This window comes from Heptranchias perlo, unplaced genomic scaffold, assembly GCF_035084215.1.
Source record: "Heptranchias perlo isolate sHepPer1 unplaced genomic scaffold, sHepPer1.hap1 HAP1_SCAFFOLD_388, whole genome shotgun sequence".
NCBI classification, from domain to species: domain Eukaryota; kingdom Metazoa; phylum Chordata; class Chondrichthyes; order Hexanchiformes; family Hexanchidae; genus Heptranchias; species Heptranchias perlo.
The window spans coordinates 158,603-178,467 of NW_027139400.1; the positions used below are offsets into that span (position 1 = coordinate 158,603).

General features: G+C 48.9%; 1 protein-coding gene across 2 annotated transcripts in view; it reads right to left on the reverse strand.

The window, feature by feature from the left end:
* Positions 1–19,865, reverse strand: part of LOC137311979 (CUGBP Elav-like family member 1) — a 128,626-nt gene that overhangs the window by 55,548 nt on the left and 53,213 nt on the right. The gene's annotated exons all lie outside the window — the stretch shown is intronic.

A 19,865-nucleotide genomic window follows, 5' to 3' on the forward strand; every position in this document is an offset into this window, starting at 1 on the left:
CAGACAGGCATTCGTCGGCAGTTCAGTACCCCCAGGCTCAGACCTCAGTCCAATCCATCCACCACAATCAGCCCATTAAAGAGCAACACACACATACAGGGGACAGAACAAACCCAAAGCACAAACCCAAAGCACCACACACAAACAGGGGCCAGCACGAAGCCAGAGTGCCCATTAAAGAGCACCACACACAAACAGGGGCCAGCACGAAGCCAGAGTGCCCATTAAAGAGCACCACACACATACAGGGGCCAGCATGAAGCCAGAGTGCCCATTGAAGAGCACCACACACAAACAGGGGCCAGCATGAAGCCAGAGTGCCCATTGAAGAGCAACACACACATACAGGGGCCAGCACGAAGCCAGAGTGCCCATTAAAGAGCACCACACACATACAGGGGCCAGCACGAAGCCAGAGTGCCCATTAAAGAGCAACACACACATACAGGGGCCAGCACGAAGCCAGAGTGCCCATTAAAGAGCACCACACACATACAGGGGCCAGCACGAAGCCAGAGTGCCCATTGAAGAGCACCACACACATACAGGGGCCAGCACGAAGCCAGAGTGCCCATTGAAGAGCACCACACACATACAGGGGCCAGCACGAAGCCAGAGTGCCCATTGAAGAGCACCACACACATACAGGGGCCAGCACGAAGCCAGAGTGCCCATTGAAGAGCACCACACACATACAGGGGCCAGCACGAAGCCAGAGTGCCCATTAAAGAGCACCACACACATACAGGGGCCAGCACGAAGCCAGAGTGCCCATTGAAGAGCAACACACACATACAGGGGCCAGCACGAACACAAAGCACAAATTAAACACTCGAATCTCATCAGGCTCTGAACCCAACACAGCATTGCTCAAAGGTAGAACAGCACACGGAAAACCTGACCCTCCCTCGCCAGAGTGAACTCTCGGCTCCTCCCCACTCTATGCAACATCTGAGCAATACGCTGACCATAAGGGGGACTCAAATATCGGCACCGGCCGCAGTCTTCACATTATCATTATTGGTGACTTGTGTGAAGTGTTGGCATTATTGCCTTCGAAGAGGACAATGGCTGTAGGCAGACATCAGAACAGGAGATCGAATCGCCAGGACACGGCTAAAAGTACACAGACCTGACACACGTGGACCGCTCCCACTGCTGAGCACTCACAGACACAACAGCACCTCGCCAAGCACCGTCACCAGTTCACACAGGGCAGGGGAGACAGAGACATCACCAGTTCACACAGGGAGGGGGTAATAGATACATCACCAGTTCACACAGGGAGGGGGTAATAGATACATCACCAGTTCACACAGGGAGGGGGTAATAGATACATCACCAGTTCACACAGGGCAGGGGTAATAGATACATCACCAGTTCACACAGGGCAGGGGTAATAGATACATCACCAGTTCACACAGGGAGGGGGTAATAGATACATCACCAGTTCACACAGGGAGGGGGTAATAGATACATCACCAGTTCACACACAGGGCAGGGGAGACAGATACATCACCAGTTCACACAGGGAGGGGGTAATAGATACATCACCAGTTCACACAGGGAGGGGTAATAGATACATCACCAGTTCACACACAGGGAGGGGGTAATAGATACATCACCAGTTCACACAGGGAGGGGGTAATAGATACATCACCAGTTCACACACAGGGCAGGGGTAATAGATACATCACCAGTTCACACAGGGAGGGGGTAATAGATACATCACCAGTTCACACACAGGGAGGGGGTAATAGATACATCACCAGTTCACACAGGGAGGGGGTAATAGATACATCACCAGTTCACACAGGGCAGGGGTAATAGATACATCACCAGTTCACACAGGGCAGGGGTAATAGATACATCACCAGTTCACACAGGGAGGGGGTAATAGATACATCACCAGTTCACACAGGGCAGGGGTAATAGATACATCACCAGTTCACACAGGGAGGGGGTAATAGATACATCACCAGTTCACACAGGGAGGGGGGAAAAGATACATCACCAGTTCACACAGGGAGGGGGTAATAGATACATCACCAGTTCACACAGGGCAGGGGTAATAGATACATCACCAGTTCACACAGGGCAGGGGTAATAGATACATCACCAGTTCACACACAGGGAGGGGGTAATAGATACATCACCAGTTCACACACAGGGAGGGGGTAATAGATACATCACCAGTTCACACAGGGCAGGGGTAATAGATACATCACCAGTTCACACACAGGGAGGGGGTAATAGATACATCACCAGTTCACACACAGGGAGGGGGTAATAGATACATCACCAGTTCACACAGGGAGGGGGTAACAGATACATCACCAGTTCACACACAGGGAGGGGGTAATAGATACATCACCAGTTCACACACAGGGAGGGGGTAATAGATACATCACCAGTTCACACAGGGCAGGGGTAATAGATACATCACCAGTTCACACACAGGGAGGGGGTAATAGATACATCACCAGTTCACACACAGGGAGGGGGTAATAGATACATCACCAGTTCACACAGGGCAGGGGTAATAGATACATCACCAGTTCACACACAGGGAGGGGGTAATAGATACATCACCAGTTCACACACAGGGAGGGGGTAATAGATACATCACCAGTTCACACAGGGCAGGCGTAATAGATACATCACCAGTTCACACAGGGAGGGGGTAATAGATACATCACCAGTTCACACAGGGCAGGGGTAATAGATACATCACCAGTTCACACACAGGGAGGGGGTAATAGATACATCACCAGTTCACACACTGGGAGGGGGTAATAGATACATCACCAGTTCACACAGGGAGGGGGTAATAGATACATCACCAGTTCACACACAGCAGGGGTAATAGATACATCACCAGTTCACACAGGGAGGGGGTAATAGATACATCACCAGTTCACACAGGGAGGGGGTAATAGATACATCACCAGTTCACACACAGGGAGGGGGTAATAGATACATCACCAGTTCACACAGGGCAGGGGTAATAGATACATCACCAGTTCACACACAGGGAGGGGGTAATAGATACATCACCAGTTCACACACAGGGAGGGGGTAATAGATACATCACCAGTTCACACACAGGGAGGGGGTAATAGATACATCACCAGTTCACACACAGGGAGGGGGTAATAGATACATCACCAGTTCACACACAGCAGGGGTAATAGATACATCACCAGTTCACACAGGGAGGGGGTAATAGATACATCAGCAGTTCACACAGGGAGGGGGTAATAGATACATCACCAGTTCACACAGGGAGGGGGTAATAGATACATCACCAGTTCACACACAGGGAGGGGGTAATAGATACATCACCAGTTCACACAGGGAGGGGGTAATAGATACATCACCAGTTCACACAGGGAGGGGGGTAATAGATACATCACCAGTTCACACAGGGCAGGGGTAATAGATACATCACCAGTTCACACAGGGAGGGGGTAATAGATACATCACCAGTTCACACAGGGCAGGGGTAATAGATACATCACCAGTTCACACAGGGCAGGGGTAATAGATACATCACCAGTTCACACAGGGCAGGGGTAATAGATACATCACCAGTTCACACAGGGCAGGGGTAATAGATACATCACCAGTTCACACAGGGAGGGGGTAATAGATACATCACCAGTTCACACACAGGGAGGGGGTAATAGATACATCACCAGTTCACACAGGGAGGGGGTAATAGATACATCACCAGTTCACACAGGGCAGGGGTAATAGATACATCACCAGTTCACACAGGGCAGGGGTAATAGATACATCACCAGTTCACACAGGGAGGGGGTAATAGATACATCACCAGTTCACACAGGGAGGGGGTAATAGATACATCACCAGTTCACACAGGGAGGGGGTAATAGATACATCACCAGTTCACACAGGGCAGGGGTAATAGATACATCACCAGTTCACACAGGGCAGGGGTAATAGATACATCACCAGTTCACACAGGGAGGGGGTAATAGATACATCACCAGTTCACACAGGGAGGGGGTAATAGAAACATCACCAGTTCACACAGGGAGGGGGTAATAGATACATCACCAGTTCACACAGGGAGGGGGTAATAGAAACATCACCAGTTCACACAGCAGGGGTAATAGATACATCACCAGTTCACACAGGGCAGGGGTAATAGATACATCACCAGTTCACACAGGGCAGGGGTAATAGATACATCACCAGTTCACACAGGGCAGGGGTAATAGATACATCACCAGTTCACACAGGGAGGGGGTAATAGATACATCACCAGTTCACACAGGGAGGGGGTAATAGAAACATCACCAGTTCACACACAGCAGGGGTAATAGATACATCACCAGTTCACACAGGGAGGGGGTAATAGATACATCACCAGTTCACACAGGGAGGGGGTAATAGATACATCACCAGTTCACACAGGGAGGGGGTAATAGATACATCACCAGTTCACACAGGGAGGGGGTAATAGATACATCACCAGTTCACACAGGGAGGGGGTAATAGATACATCACCAGTTCACACACAGGGCAGGGGAGACAGATACATCACCAGTTCACACAGGGAGGGGGTAATAGATACATCACCAGTTCACACAGGGAGGGGGTAATAGATACATCACCAGTTCACACAGGGAGGGGGTAATAGATACATCACCAGTTCACACACAGCAGGGGTAATAGATACATCACCAGTTCACACAGGGCAGGGGTAATAGATACATCACCAGTTCACACAGGGAGGGGTAATAGATACATCACCAGTTCACACAGGGCAGGGGTAATAGATACATCACCAGTTCACACAGGGCAGGGGTAATAGATACATCACCAGTTCACACAGGGAGGGGGTAATAGATACATCACCAGTTCACACAGGAGGGGGTAATAGATACATCACCAGTTCACACAGGGCAGGGGTAATAGATACATCACCAGTTCACACAGGGAGGGGGTAATAGATACATCACCAGTTCACACAGGGCAGGGGTAATAGATACATCACCAGTTCACACAGGGAGGGGGTAATAGATACATCACCAGTTCACACAGGGCAGGGGTAATAGATACATCACCAGTTCACACAGGGAGGGGGTAATAGATACATCACCAGTTCACACAGGGAGGGGGTAATAGATACATCACCAGTTCACACAGGGCAGGGGTAATAGATACATCACCAGTTCACACAGGGAGGGGGTAACAGATACATCACCAGTACACACAGGGCAGGGGTAATAGATACATCACCAGTTCACACACAGGGAGGGGGTAATAGATACATCACCAGTTCACACAGGGCAGGGGTAATAGATACATCACCAGTTCACACAGGGCAGGGGTAATAGATACATCACCAGTTCACACAGGGCAGGGGTAATAGATACATCACCAGTTCACACAGGGAGGGGGTAATAGATACATCACCAGTTCACACAGGAGGGGTAATAGATATATCACCAGTTCACACAGGGAGGGGGTAATAGATACATCACCAGTTCACACAGGGCAGGGGGTAATAGATACATCACCAGTTCACACACAGGGAGGGGGTAATAGATACATCACCAGTTCACACAGGGCAGGGGTAATAGATACATCACCAGTTCACACAGGGCAGGGGTAATAGATACATCACCAGTTCACACAGGGCAGGGGTAATAGATACATCACCAGTACACACACAGGGCAGGGGTAATAGATACATCACCAGTTCACACAGGGCAGGGGTAATAGATACATCACCAGTTCACACAGGGCAGGGGTAATAGATACATCACCAGTTCACACAGGGCAGGGGTAATAGATACATCACCAGTACACACACAGGGCAGGGGTAATAGATACATCACCAGTTCACACAGGGAGGGGGTAATAGATACATCACCAGTTCACACAGGGAGGGGGTAATAGATACATCACCAGTTCACACACAGGGAGGGGGTAATAGATACATCACCAGTTCACACAGGGCAGGGGTAATAGATACATCACCAGTTCACACAGGGCAGGGGTAATAGATACATCACCAGTTCACACAGGGCAGGGGTAATAGATACATCACCAGTTCACACAGGGAGGGGGTAATAGATACATCACCAGTTCACACAGGGCAGGGGTAATAGATACATCACCAGTTCACACAGGGAGGGGTAATAGATACATCACCAGTTCACACAGGGAGGGGGTAATAGATACATCACCAGTTCACACAGGGAGGGGGTAATAGATACATCACCAGTTCACACAGGGAGGGGGTAATCGATACATCACCAGTTCACACAGGGAGGGGGTAATAGATACATCACCAGTTCACACAGGGAGGGGGTAATAGATACATCACCAGTTCACACACAGCAGGGGTAATAGATACATCACCAGTTCACACAGGGAGGGGGTAATAGATACATCACCAATTCACACAGGGAGGGGGTAATAGATACATCACCAGTTCACACAGGGAGGGGGTAATAGATACATCACCAGTTCACACAGGGAGGGGGTAATAGATACATCACCAGTTCACACAGGGAGGGGGTAATAGATACATCACCAGTTCACACAGGGAGGGGGTAATAGATACATCACCAGTTCACACACAGCAGGGGTAATAGATACATCACCAGTTCACACAGGGAGGGGGTAATAGATACATCACCAGTTCACACAGGGCAGGGGTAATAGATACATCACCAGTTCACACAGGGAGGGGGTAATAGATACATCACCAGTTCACACACAGGGCAGGGGTAATAGATACATCACCAGTTCACACACAGGGAGGGGGTAATAGATACATCACCAGTTCACACAGGGAGGGGGTAATAGATACATCACCAGTTCACACAGGGAGGGGGTAATAGATACATCACCAGTTCACACAGGGCAGGGGTAATAGATACATCACCAGTTCACACAGGGAGAGGGTAATAGATACATCACCAGTTCACACAGGGCAGGGGTAATAGATACATCACCAGTTCACACAGGAGGGGGTAATAGATACATCACCAATTCACACAGGGAGGGGGTAATAGATACATCACCAGTTCACACAGGGCAGGGGTAATAGATACATCACCAGTTCACACAGGAGGGGGTAATAGATACATCACCAATTCACACAGGGAGGGGGTAATAGATACATCACCAGTTCACACAGGGCAGGGGTAATAGATACATCACCAGTTCACACAGGAGGGGGTAATAGATACATCACCAATTCACACAGGGAGGGGGTAATAGATACATCACCAGTTCACACAGGGCAGGGGTAATAGATACATCACCAGTTCACACAGGGCAGGGGTAATAGATACATCACCAGTTCACACAGGAGGGGGTAAGAGATACATCACCAATTCACACAGGGAGGGGGTAATAGATACATCACCAGTTCACACAGGGCAGGGGTAATAGATACATCACCAGTTCACACAGGGAGGGGGTAATAGATACATCACCAGTTCACACAGGGCAGGGGTAATAGATACATCACCAGTTCACACAGGGAGGGGGTAATAGATACATCACCAGTTCACACAGGGCAGGGGTAATAGATACATCACCAGTTCACACAGGGCAGGGGTAATAGATACATCACCAGTTCACACAGGGCAGGGGTAATAGATACATCACCAGTTCACACAGGGAGGGGGTAATAGATACATCACCAGTTCACACAGGGAGGGGGTAATAGATACATCACCAGTTCACACACAGGGAGGGGGTAATAGATACATCACCAGTTCACACAGGGCAGGGGTAATAGATACATCACCAGTTCACACAGGGAGGGGGTAATAGATACATCACCAGTTCACACAGGGAGGGGGTAATAGATACATCACCAGTTCACACAGGGAGGGGGTAATAGATACATCACCAGTTCACACAGGGGAGGGGTAATAGATACATCACCAGTTCACACAGGGCAGGGGTAATAGATACATCACCAGTTCACACAGGGAGGGGGTAATGGATACATCACCAGTTCACACAGGGAGGGGGTAATAGATACATCACCAGTTCACACAGGGCAGGGGTAATAGATACATCACCAGTACACACAGGGAGGGGGTAATAGATACATCACCAGTTCACACAGGGAGGGGGTAATAGATACATCACCAGTTCACACAGGGCAGGGGGTAATAGATACATCACCAGTTCACACAGGGAGGGGGTAATAGATACATCACCAGTTCACACAGGGAGGGGGTAATAGATACATCACCAGTTCACACAGGGAGGGGGTAATAGATACATCACCAGTTCACACAGGGCAGGGGTAATAGATACATCACCAGTTCACACACAGGGAGGGGGCAATAGATACATCATCAGTTCACACAGGGCAGGGGTAATAGATACATCACCAGTTCACACACAGGGAGGGGGTAATAGATACATCACCAGTTCACACAGGGAGGGGGTAATAGATACATCACCAGTTCACACACAGGGAGGGGGTAATAGATACATCACCAGTTCACACACAGGGAGGGGGTAATAGATACATCACCAGTTCACACAGGGAGGGGGTAATAGATACATCACCAGTTCACACAGGGCAGGGGTAATAGATACATCACCAGTTCACACACAGGGAGGGGGTAATAGATACATCACCAGTTCACACACAGGGAGGGGGTAATAGATACATCACCAGTTCACACACAGGGAGGGGGTAATAGATACATCACCAGTTCACACACAGGGAGGGGGTAATAGATACATCACCAGTTCACACAGGGCAGGGGTAATAGATACATCACCAGTTCACACACAGGGAGGGGGTAATAGATACATCACCAGTTCACACAGGGCAGGGGTAATAGATACATCACCAGTTCACACAGGGCAGGGGTAATAGATACATCACCAGTTCACACAGGGCAGGGGGAATAGATACATCACCAGTTCACACAGGGCAGGGGTAATAGATACATCACCAGTTCACACAGGGCAGGGGTAATAGATACATCACCAATTCACACAGGGCGGGGGTAATAGATACATCACCAGTTCACACACAGGGAGGGGGTAATAGATACATCACCAGTTCACACACAGGGAGGGGGTAATAGATACATCACCAGTTCACACACGGCGGGGGTAATAGATACATCACCAGTTCACACACAGGGAGGGGGTAATAGATACATCACCAGTTCACACAGGGCAGGGGTAATAGATACATCACCAGTTCACACAGGGCGGGGGTAATAGATACATCACCAGTTCACACACAGGGAGGGGGTAATAGATACATCACCAGTTCACACAGGGCAGGGGTAATAGATAAATCACCAGTTCACACAGGGCAGGGGTAATAGATACATCACCAGTTCACACAGGGAGGGGGTAATAGATACATCACCAGTTCACACAGGGCAGGGGTAATAGGTACATCACCAGTTCACACACAGGGAGGGGGTAATAGATACATCACCAGTTCACACAGGGCAGGGGGAATAGATACATCACCAGTTCACACACAGGGAGGGGGTAATAGATACATCACCAGTTCACACAGGGAGGGGGTAATAGATACATCACCAGTTCACACAGGGAGGGGGTAATAGATACATCACCAGTTCACACAGGGAGGGGGTAATAGATACATCACCAGTTCACACAGGGAGGGGGTAATAGATACATCACCAGTTCACACAGGGCAGGGGGAATAGATACATCACCAGTTCACACAGGGAGGGGGTAATAGATACATCACCAGTTCACACACAGGGAGGGGGTAATAGATACATCACCAGTTCACACAGGGCAGGGGTAATAGATACATCACCAGTTCACACACAGCAGGGGTAATAGATACATCACCAGTTCACACAGGGAGGGGGTAATAGATACATCACCAGTTCACACACAGGGAGGGGGTAATAGATACATCACCAGTTCACACACAGGGAGGGGGTAATAGATACATCACCAGTTCACACACAGCAGGGGTAATAGATACATCACCAGTTCACACAGGGCGGGGGTAATAGATACATCACCAGTTCACACACAGGGCAGGGGTAATAGATACATCACCAGTTCACACACAGGGAGGGGGTAATAGATACATCACCAGTTCACACAGGGAGGGGGTAATAGATACATCACCAGTTCACACACAGGGAGGGGGTAATAGATACATCAGCAGTTCACACACAGCAGGGGTAATAGATACATCACCAGTTCACACACAGGGAGGGGGTAATAGATACATCACCAGTTCACACAGGGAGGGGGTAATAGATACATCACCAGTTCACACACAGGGAGGGGGTAATAGATACATCACCAGTTCACACAGGGCAGGGGTAATAGATACATCACCAGTTCACACACAGGGCAGGGGTAATAGATACATCACCAGTTCACACAGGGAGGGGGTAATAGATACATCACCAGTTCACACAGGGAGGGGGTAATAGATGCATCACCAGTTCACACACAGGGCAGGGGTAATAGATACATCACCAGTTCACACAGGGAGGGGGTAATAGATACATCACCAGTTCACACAGGGAGGGGGTAATAGATACATCACCAGTTCACACAGGGAGGGGGTAATAGATACATCACCAGTTCACACAGGGAGGGGGTAATAGATACATCACCAGTTCACACACAGGGCAGGGGTAATAGATACATCACCAGTTCACACAGGGAGGGGGTAATAGATACACCACCAGTTCACACAGGGAGGGGGTAATAGATACATCACCAGTTCACACAGGGAGGGGGTAATAGATACATCACCAGTTCACACAGGGAGGGGGTAATAGATACACCACCAGTTCACACAGGGCAGGGGTAATAGATACATCACCAGTTCACACAGGGAGGGGGTAATAGATACATCACCAGTTCACACAGGGCAGGGGTAATAGATACATCACCAGTTCACACACAGGGAGGGGGTAATAGATACATCACCAGTTCACACAGGGCAGGGGTAATAGATACATCACCAGTTCACACAGGGAGGGGGTAATAGATACATCACCAGTTCACACAGGGAGGGGGTAATAGATACATCACCAGTTCACACAGGGAGGGGGTAATAGATACATCACCAGTTCACACAGGGCAGGGGTAATAGATACATCACCAGTTCACACAGGGAGGGGGTAATAGATACATCACCAGTTCACACACAGGGAGGGGGTAATAGATACATCACCAGTTCACACAGGGAGGGGGTAATAGATACATCACCAGTTCACACAGGGAGGGGGTAATAGATACATCACCAGTTCACACAGGGCAGGGGTAATAGATACATCACCAGTTCACACACAGGGAGGGGGTAATAGATACATCACCAGTTCACACAGGGAGGGGGTAATAGATACATCACCAGTTCACACACAGGGAGGGGGTAATAGATACATCACCAGTTCACACAGGGAGGGGGTAATAGATACATCACCAGTTCACACAGGGCAGGGGTAATAGATACATCACCAGTTCACACAGGGCAGGGGTAATAGATACATCACCAGTTCACACAGGGAGGGGGTAATAGATACATCACCAGTTCACACAGGGCAGGGGTAATAGATACATCACCAGTTCACACAGGGCAGGGGTAATAGATACATCACCAGTTCACACAGCAGGGGTAATAGATACATCACCAGTTCACACAGGGCAGGGGTAATAGATACATCACCAGTTCACACAGGAGGGGGTAATAGATACATCACCAGTTCACACAGGGAGGGGGTAATAGATACATCACCAGTTCACACAGGGCAGGGGTAATAGATACATCACCAGTTCACACACAGGGAGGGGGTAATAGATACATCACCAGTTCACACAGGGAGGAGGTAATAGATACATCACCAGTTCACACACAGGGAGGGGGTAATAGATACATCACCAGTTCACACAGGGCAGGGGTAATAGATACATCACCAGTTCACACAGGGAGGGGGTAATAGATACATCACCAGTTCACACAGGGCAGGGGTAATAGATACATCACCAGTTCACACAGGGAGGGGGTAATAGATACATCACCAGTTCACACACAGCAGGGGTAATAGATACATCACCAGTTCACACAGGGAGGGGGTAATAGATACATCACCAATTCACACAGGGAGGGGGTAATAGATACATCACCAGTTCACACAGGGCAGGGGTAATAGATACATCACCAGTTCACACAGGGAGGGGGTAATAGATACATCACCAGTTCACACAGGGAGGGGGTAATAGATACATCACCAGTTCACACACAGGGCAGGGGTAATAGATACATCACCAGTTCACACAGGGAGGGGGTAATAGATACATCACCAGTTCACACAGGGAGGGGGTAATAGATACATCACCAGTTCACACAGGGAGGGGGTAATAGATACATCACCAGTTCACACAGGGAGGGGGTAATAGATACATCACCAGTTCACACAGGGCAGGGGCAATAGATACATCACCAGTTCACACAGGGAGGGGGTAATAGATACATCACCAGTTCACACAGGGAGGGGGTAATAGATACATCACCAGTTCACACAGGGAGGGGGTAATAGATACATCACCAGTTCACACAGGGAGGGGGTAATAGATACATCACCAGTTCACACAGGGCAGGGGTAATAGATACATCACCAGTTCACACAGGGAGGGGGTAATAGATACATCACCAGTTCACACAGGGAGGGGGTAATAGATACATCACCAGTTCACACAGGGAGGGGGTAATAGATACATCACCAGTTCACACAGGGCAGGGGAGACAGATACATCACCAGTTCACACAGGGCAGGGGTAATAGATACATCACCAGTTCACACAGGGCAGGGGTAATAGATACATCACCAGTTCACACAGGGCAGGGGAGACAGATACATCACCAGTTCACACAGGGCAGGGGTAATAGATACATCACCAGTTCACACACAGCAGGGGTAATGGATACATCACCAGTTCACACAGGGAGGGGGTAATAGATAAATCACCAGTTCACACAGGGCAGGGGTAATAGATACATCACCAGTTCACACAGGGAGGGGGTAATAGATACATCACCAGTTCACACAGGGAGGGGGTAATAGATACATCACCAGTTCACACAGGGAGGGGGTAATAGATACATCACCAGTTCACACAGGGCAGGGGTAATAGATACATCAACAGTTCACACACAGGGCAGGGGTAATAGATACATCACCAGTTCACACAGGGAGGGGGTAATAGATACATCACCAGTTCACACAGGGAGGGGGTAATAGATACATCACCAGTTCACACAGGGAGGGGGTAATAGATACATCACCAGTTCACACACGGCAGGGGTAATAGATACATCACCAGTTCACACAGGGCAGGGGTAATAGATACATCACCAGTTCACACAGGGAGGGGGTAATAGATACATCACCAGTTCACACAGGGAGGGGGTAATAGATACATCACCAGTTCACACAGGGAGGGGGTAATAGATACATCACCAGTTCACACAGGGCAGGGGTAATAGATACATCACCAGTTCACACAGGGAGGGGGTAATAGATACATCACCAGTTCACACAGGGAGGGGGTAATAGATACATCACCAGTTCACACAGGGAGGGGGTAATAGATACATCACCAGTTCACACAGGGAGGGGGTAATAGATACATCACCAGTTCACACACAGGGCAGGGGTAATAGATACATCACCAGTTCACACAGGGAGGGGGTAATAGATACATCACCAGTTCACACAGGGAGGGGGTAATAGATACATCACCAGTTCACACAGGGAGGGGGTAATAGATACATCACCAGTTCACACACAGGGCAGGGGTAATAGATACATCACCAGTTCACACAGGGCAGGGGTAATAGATACATCACCAGTTCACACAGGGCAGGGGTAATAGATACATCACCAGTTCACACAGGGAGGGGGTAATAGATACATCACCAGTTCACACAGGGCAGGGGTAATAGATACATCACCAGTTCACACAGGGCAGGGGTAATAGATACATCACCAGTTCACACAGGGAGGGGGTAATAGATACATCACCAGTTCACACAGGGCAGGGGTAATAGATACATCACCAGTTCACACACAGGGAGGGGGTAATAGATACATCACCAGTTCACACACAGGGCAGGGGTAATAGATACATCACCAGTTCACACAGGGAGGGGGTAATAGATACATCACCAGTTCACACAGGGAGGGGGTAATAGATACATCACCAGTTCACACAGGGAGGGGGTAATAGATACATCACCAGTTCACACAGGGCAGGGGTAATAGATACATCACCAGTTCACACAGGGCAGGGGTAATAGATACATCACCAGTTCACACAGGGAGGGGGTAATAGATACATCACCAGTTCACACAGGGAGGGGGTAATAGATACATCACCAGTTCACACAGGGAGGGGGTAATAGATACATCACCAGTTCACACAAGGAGGGGGTAATAGATACATCACCAGTTCACACACAGGGCAGGGGTAATAGATACATCACCAGTTCACACAGGGAGGGGGTAATAGATACATCACCAGTTCACACACAGCAGGGGTAATAGATACATCACCAGTTCACACAGGGAGGGGGTAATAGATACATCACCAGTTCACACACAGGGAGGGGGTAATAGATACATCACCAGTTCACACAGGGAGGGGGTAATAGATACATCACCAGTTCACACAGGGAGGGGGTAATAGATACATCACCAGTTCACACAGGGCAGGGGTAATAGATACATCACCAGTTCACACACAGCAGGGGTAATAGATACATCACCAGTTCACACAGGGCAGGGGAGACAGATACATCACCAGTTCACACAGGGAGGGGGTAATAGATACATCACCAGTTCACACACAGGGCAGGGGTAATAGATACATCACCAGTTCACACAGGGAGGGGGTAATAGATACATCACCAGTTCACACAGGGCAGGGGTAATAGATACATCACCAGTTCACACAGGGCAGGGGTAATAGATACATCACCAGTTCACACAGGGCAGGGGTAATAGATACATCACCAGTTCACACAGGGAGGGGGTAATAGATACATCACCAGTTCACACAGGGCAGGGGTAATAGATAAATCACCAGTTCACACAGGGCAGGGGTAAGAGATACATCACCAGTTCACACAGGGAGGGGGTAATAGATGCATCACCAGTTCACACAGGGCAGGGGTAATAGATACATCACCAGTTCACACAGGGAGGGGGTAATAGATACATCACCAGTTCACACAGGGAGGGGGTAATAGATACATCACCAGTTCACACACAGGGAGGGGGTAATAGATACATCACCAGTTCACACAGGGAGGGGGTAATAGATACATCACCAGTTCACACAGGGAGGGGGTAATAGATACATCACCAGTTCACACAGGGAGGGGGTAATAGATACATCACCAGTTCACACAGGGAGGGGGTAATAGATACATCACCAGTTCACACAGGGCAGGGGTAATAGATACATCACCAGTTCACACACAGGGCAGCGGTAATAGATACATCACCAGTTCACACAGGGCAGGGGTAATAGATACATCACCAGTTCACACACAGCAGGGGTAATAGATACATCACCAGTTCACACAGGAGGGGTAATAGATACATGACCAGTTCACACAGGGCAGGGGTAATAGATACATCACCAGTTCACACAGGGCAGGGGTAATAGATACATCACCAGTTCACACAGGGAGGGGGTAATAGATACATCACCAGTTCACACAGGGCAGGGGTAATAGATACATCACCAGTTCACACAGGGCAGGGGTAATAGATACATCACCAGTTCACACAGGGAGGGGGTAATAGATACATCACCAGTTCACACAGGGCAGGGGTAATAGATACATCACCAGTTCACACAGGGCAGGGGTAATAGATACATCACCAGTTCACACAGGGAGGGGGTAATAGATACATCACCAGTTCACACAGGGCAGGGGTAATAGATACATCACCAGTTCACACAGGGAGGGGGTAATAGATACATCACCAGTTCACACAGGGAGGGGGTAATAGATACATCACCAGTTCACACACAGGGAGGGGGTAATAGATACATCACCAGTTCACACAGGGAGGGGGTAATAGATACATCACCAGTTCACACACAGGGCAGGGGTAATAGATACATCACCAGTTCACACACAGGGAGGGGGTAATAGATACATCACCAGTTCACACAGGGCAGGGGTAATAGATACATCACCAGTTCACACAGGGAGGGGGTAATAGATACATCACCAGTTCACACAGGGCAGGGGTAATAGATACATCACCAGTTCACACAGGAGGGGTAATAGATACATCACCAGTTCACACAGGGCAGGGGTAATAGATACATCACCAGTTCACACAGGGAGGGGGTAATAGATACATCACCAGTTCACACAGGAGGGGTAATAGATACATCACCAGTTCACACAGGGCAGGGGTAATAGATACATCACCAGTTCACACAGGAGGGGGTAATAGATACATCACCAGTTCACACAGGGAGGGGGTAATAGATACATCACCAGTTCACCCAGGGAGGGGGTAATAGATACATCACCAGTTCACACAGGGCAGGGGTAATAGATACATCACCAGTTCACACAGGGAGGGGGTAATAGATACATCACCAGTTCACACAGGGAGGGGGTAATAGATACATCACCAGTTCACACAGGGAGGGGGTAATAGATACATCACCAGTTCACACACAGGGAGGGGGTAATAGATACATCACCAGTTCACACAGGGAGGGGGTAATAGATACATCACCAGTTCACACACAGGGCAGGGGTAATAGATACATCACCAGTTCACACACAGGGAGGGGGTAATAGATACATCACCAGTTCACACAGGGCAGGGGTAATAGATACATCACCAGTTCACACAGGGAGGGGGTAATAGATACATCACCAGTTCACACAGGGCAGGGGTAATAGATACATCACCAGTTCACACAGGGAGGGGGTAATAGATACATCACCAGTTCACACAGGGAGGGGGTAATAGATACATCACCAGTTCACACACAGGGAGGGGGTAATAGATACATCACCAGTTCACACAGGGAGGGGGTAATAGATACATCACCAGTTCACACAGGAGGGGTAATAGATACATCACCAGTTCACACAGGGCAGGGGTAATAGATACATCACCAGTTCACACAGGAGGGGTAATAGATACATCACCAGTTCACACAGGGCAGGGGTAATAGATACATCACCAGTTCACACAGGGAGGGGGTAATAGATACATCACCAGTTCACACAGGAGGGGTAATAGATACATCACCAGTTCACACAGGGCAGGGGTAATAGATACATCACCAGTTCACACAGGAGGGGGTAATAGATACATCACCAGTTCACACAGGGAGGGGGTAATAGATACATCACCAGTTCACCCAGGGAGGGGGTAATAGATACATCACCAGTTCACACAGGGCAGGGGTAATAGATACATCACCAGTTCACACAGGGCAGGGGTAATAGATACATCACCAGTTCACACAGGGCAGGGGTAATAGATACATCACCAGTTCACACAGGGAGGGGGTAATAGATACATCACCAGTTCACACAGGGAGGGGGTAATAGATACATCACCAGTTCACACACAGGGAGGGGGTAATAGATACATCACCAGTTCACACAGGGAGGGGGTAATAGATACATCACCAGTTCACACAGGGAGGGGGTAATAGATACATCACCAGTTCACACAGGGAGGGGGTAATAGATACATCACCAGTTCACACAGGGAGGGGGTAATAGATACATCACCAGTTCACACAGGGCAGGGGTAATAGATACATCACCAGTTCACACAGGGAGGGGGTAATAGATACATCACCAGTTCACACAGGGAGGGGGTAATAGATACATCACCAGTTCACACAGGGCAGGGGTAATAGATACATCACCAGTTCACACACAGGGCAGGGGTAATAGATACATCACCAGTTCACACAGGGAGGGGGTAATAGATACATCACCAGTTCACACAGGGCAGGGGTAATAGATACATCACCAGTTCACACAGGGAGGGGGTAATAGATACATCACCAGTTCACACAGGGAGGGGGTAATAGATACATCACCAGTTCACACAGGGAGGGGGTAATAGATACATCACCAGTTCACACAGGGCAGGGGTAATAGATACATCACCAGTTCACACAGGGAGGGGGTAATAGATACATCACCAGTTCACACAGGGCAGGGGTAATAGATACATCACCAGTTGACACACAGGGAGGGGGTAATAGATACATCACCAGTTCACACAGGGAGGGGGTAATAGATACATCACCAGTTCACACACAGCAGGGGTAATAGATACATCACCAGTTCACACAGGGAGGGGGTAATAGATACATCACCAGTTCACACAGGGCAGGGGTAATAGATACATCACCAGTTCACACAGGGCAGGGGTAATAGATACATCACCAGTTCACACAGGGAGGGGGTAATAGATACATCACCAGTTCACACAGGGCAGGGGTAATAGATACATCACCAGTTCACACAGGGAGGGGGTAATAGATACATCACCAGTTCACACAGGGCAGGGGTAATAGATACATCACCAGTTCACACACAGCAGGGGTAATAGATACATCACCAGTTCACACAGGGCAGGGGGTAATAGATACATCACCAGTTCACACAGGGAGGGGGTAATAGATACATCACCAGTTCACACACAGCAGGGGTAATAGATACATCACCAGTTCACACAGGGAGGGGGTAATAGATACATCACCAGTTCACACAGGGAGGGGGTAATAGATACATCACCAGTTCACACAGGGAGGGGGTAATAGATACATCACCAGTTCACACAGGGAGGGGGTAATAGATACATCACCAGTTCACACACAGCAGGGGTAATAGATACATCACCAGTTCACACACAGCAGGGGTAATAGATACATCACCAGTTCACACAGGGAGGGGGTAATAGATACATCACCAGTTCACACAGGGCAGGGGTAATAGATACATCACCAGTTCACACACAGCAGGGGTAATAGATACATCACCAGTTCACACAGGGAGGGGGTAATAGATACATCACCAGTTCACACAGGGAGGGGGTAATAGATACATCACCAGTTCACACAGGGAGGGGGTAATAGATACATCACCAGTTCACACAGGGAGGGGGTAATAGATACATCACCAGTTCACACAGGGCAGGGGTAATAGATACATCACCAGTTCACACACAGGGCAGGGGGTAATAGATACATCACCAGTTCACACACAGGGCAGGGGGTAATAGATACATCACCAGTTCACACACAGCAGGGGTAATAGATACATCACCAGTTCACACAGGGAGGGGGTAATAGATACATCACCAGTTCACACACAGGGAGGGGGTAATAGATACATCACCAGTTCACACAGGGAGGGGGTAATAGATACATCACCAGTTCACACACAGCAGGGGTAATAGATACATCACCAGTTCACACAGGGAGGGGGTAATAGATACATCACCAGTTCACACACAGGGCAGGGGGTAATAGATACATCACCAGTTCACACAGGGCGGGGGTAATAGATACATCACCAGTTCACACACAGGGCAGGGGGTAATAGATACATCACCAGTTCACACACAGGGCAGGGGGTAATAGATACATCACCAGTTCACACACAGCAGGGGTAATAGATACATCACCAGTTCACACAGGGAGGGGGTAATAGATACATCACCAGTTCACACACAGGGAGGGGGTAATAGATACATCACCAGTTCACACACAGGGAGGGGGTAATAGATACATCACCAGTTCACACAGGGAGG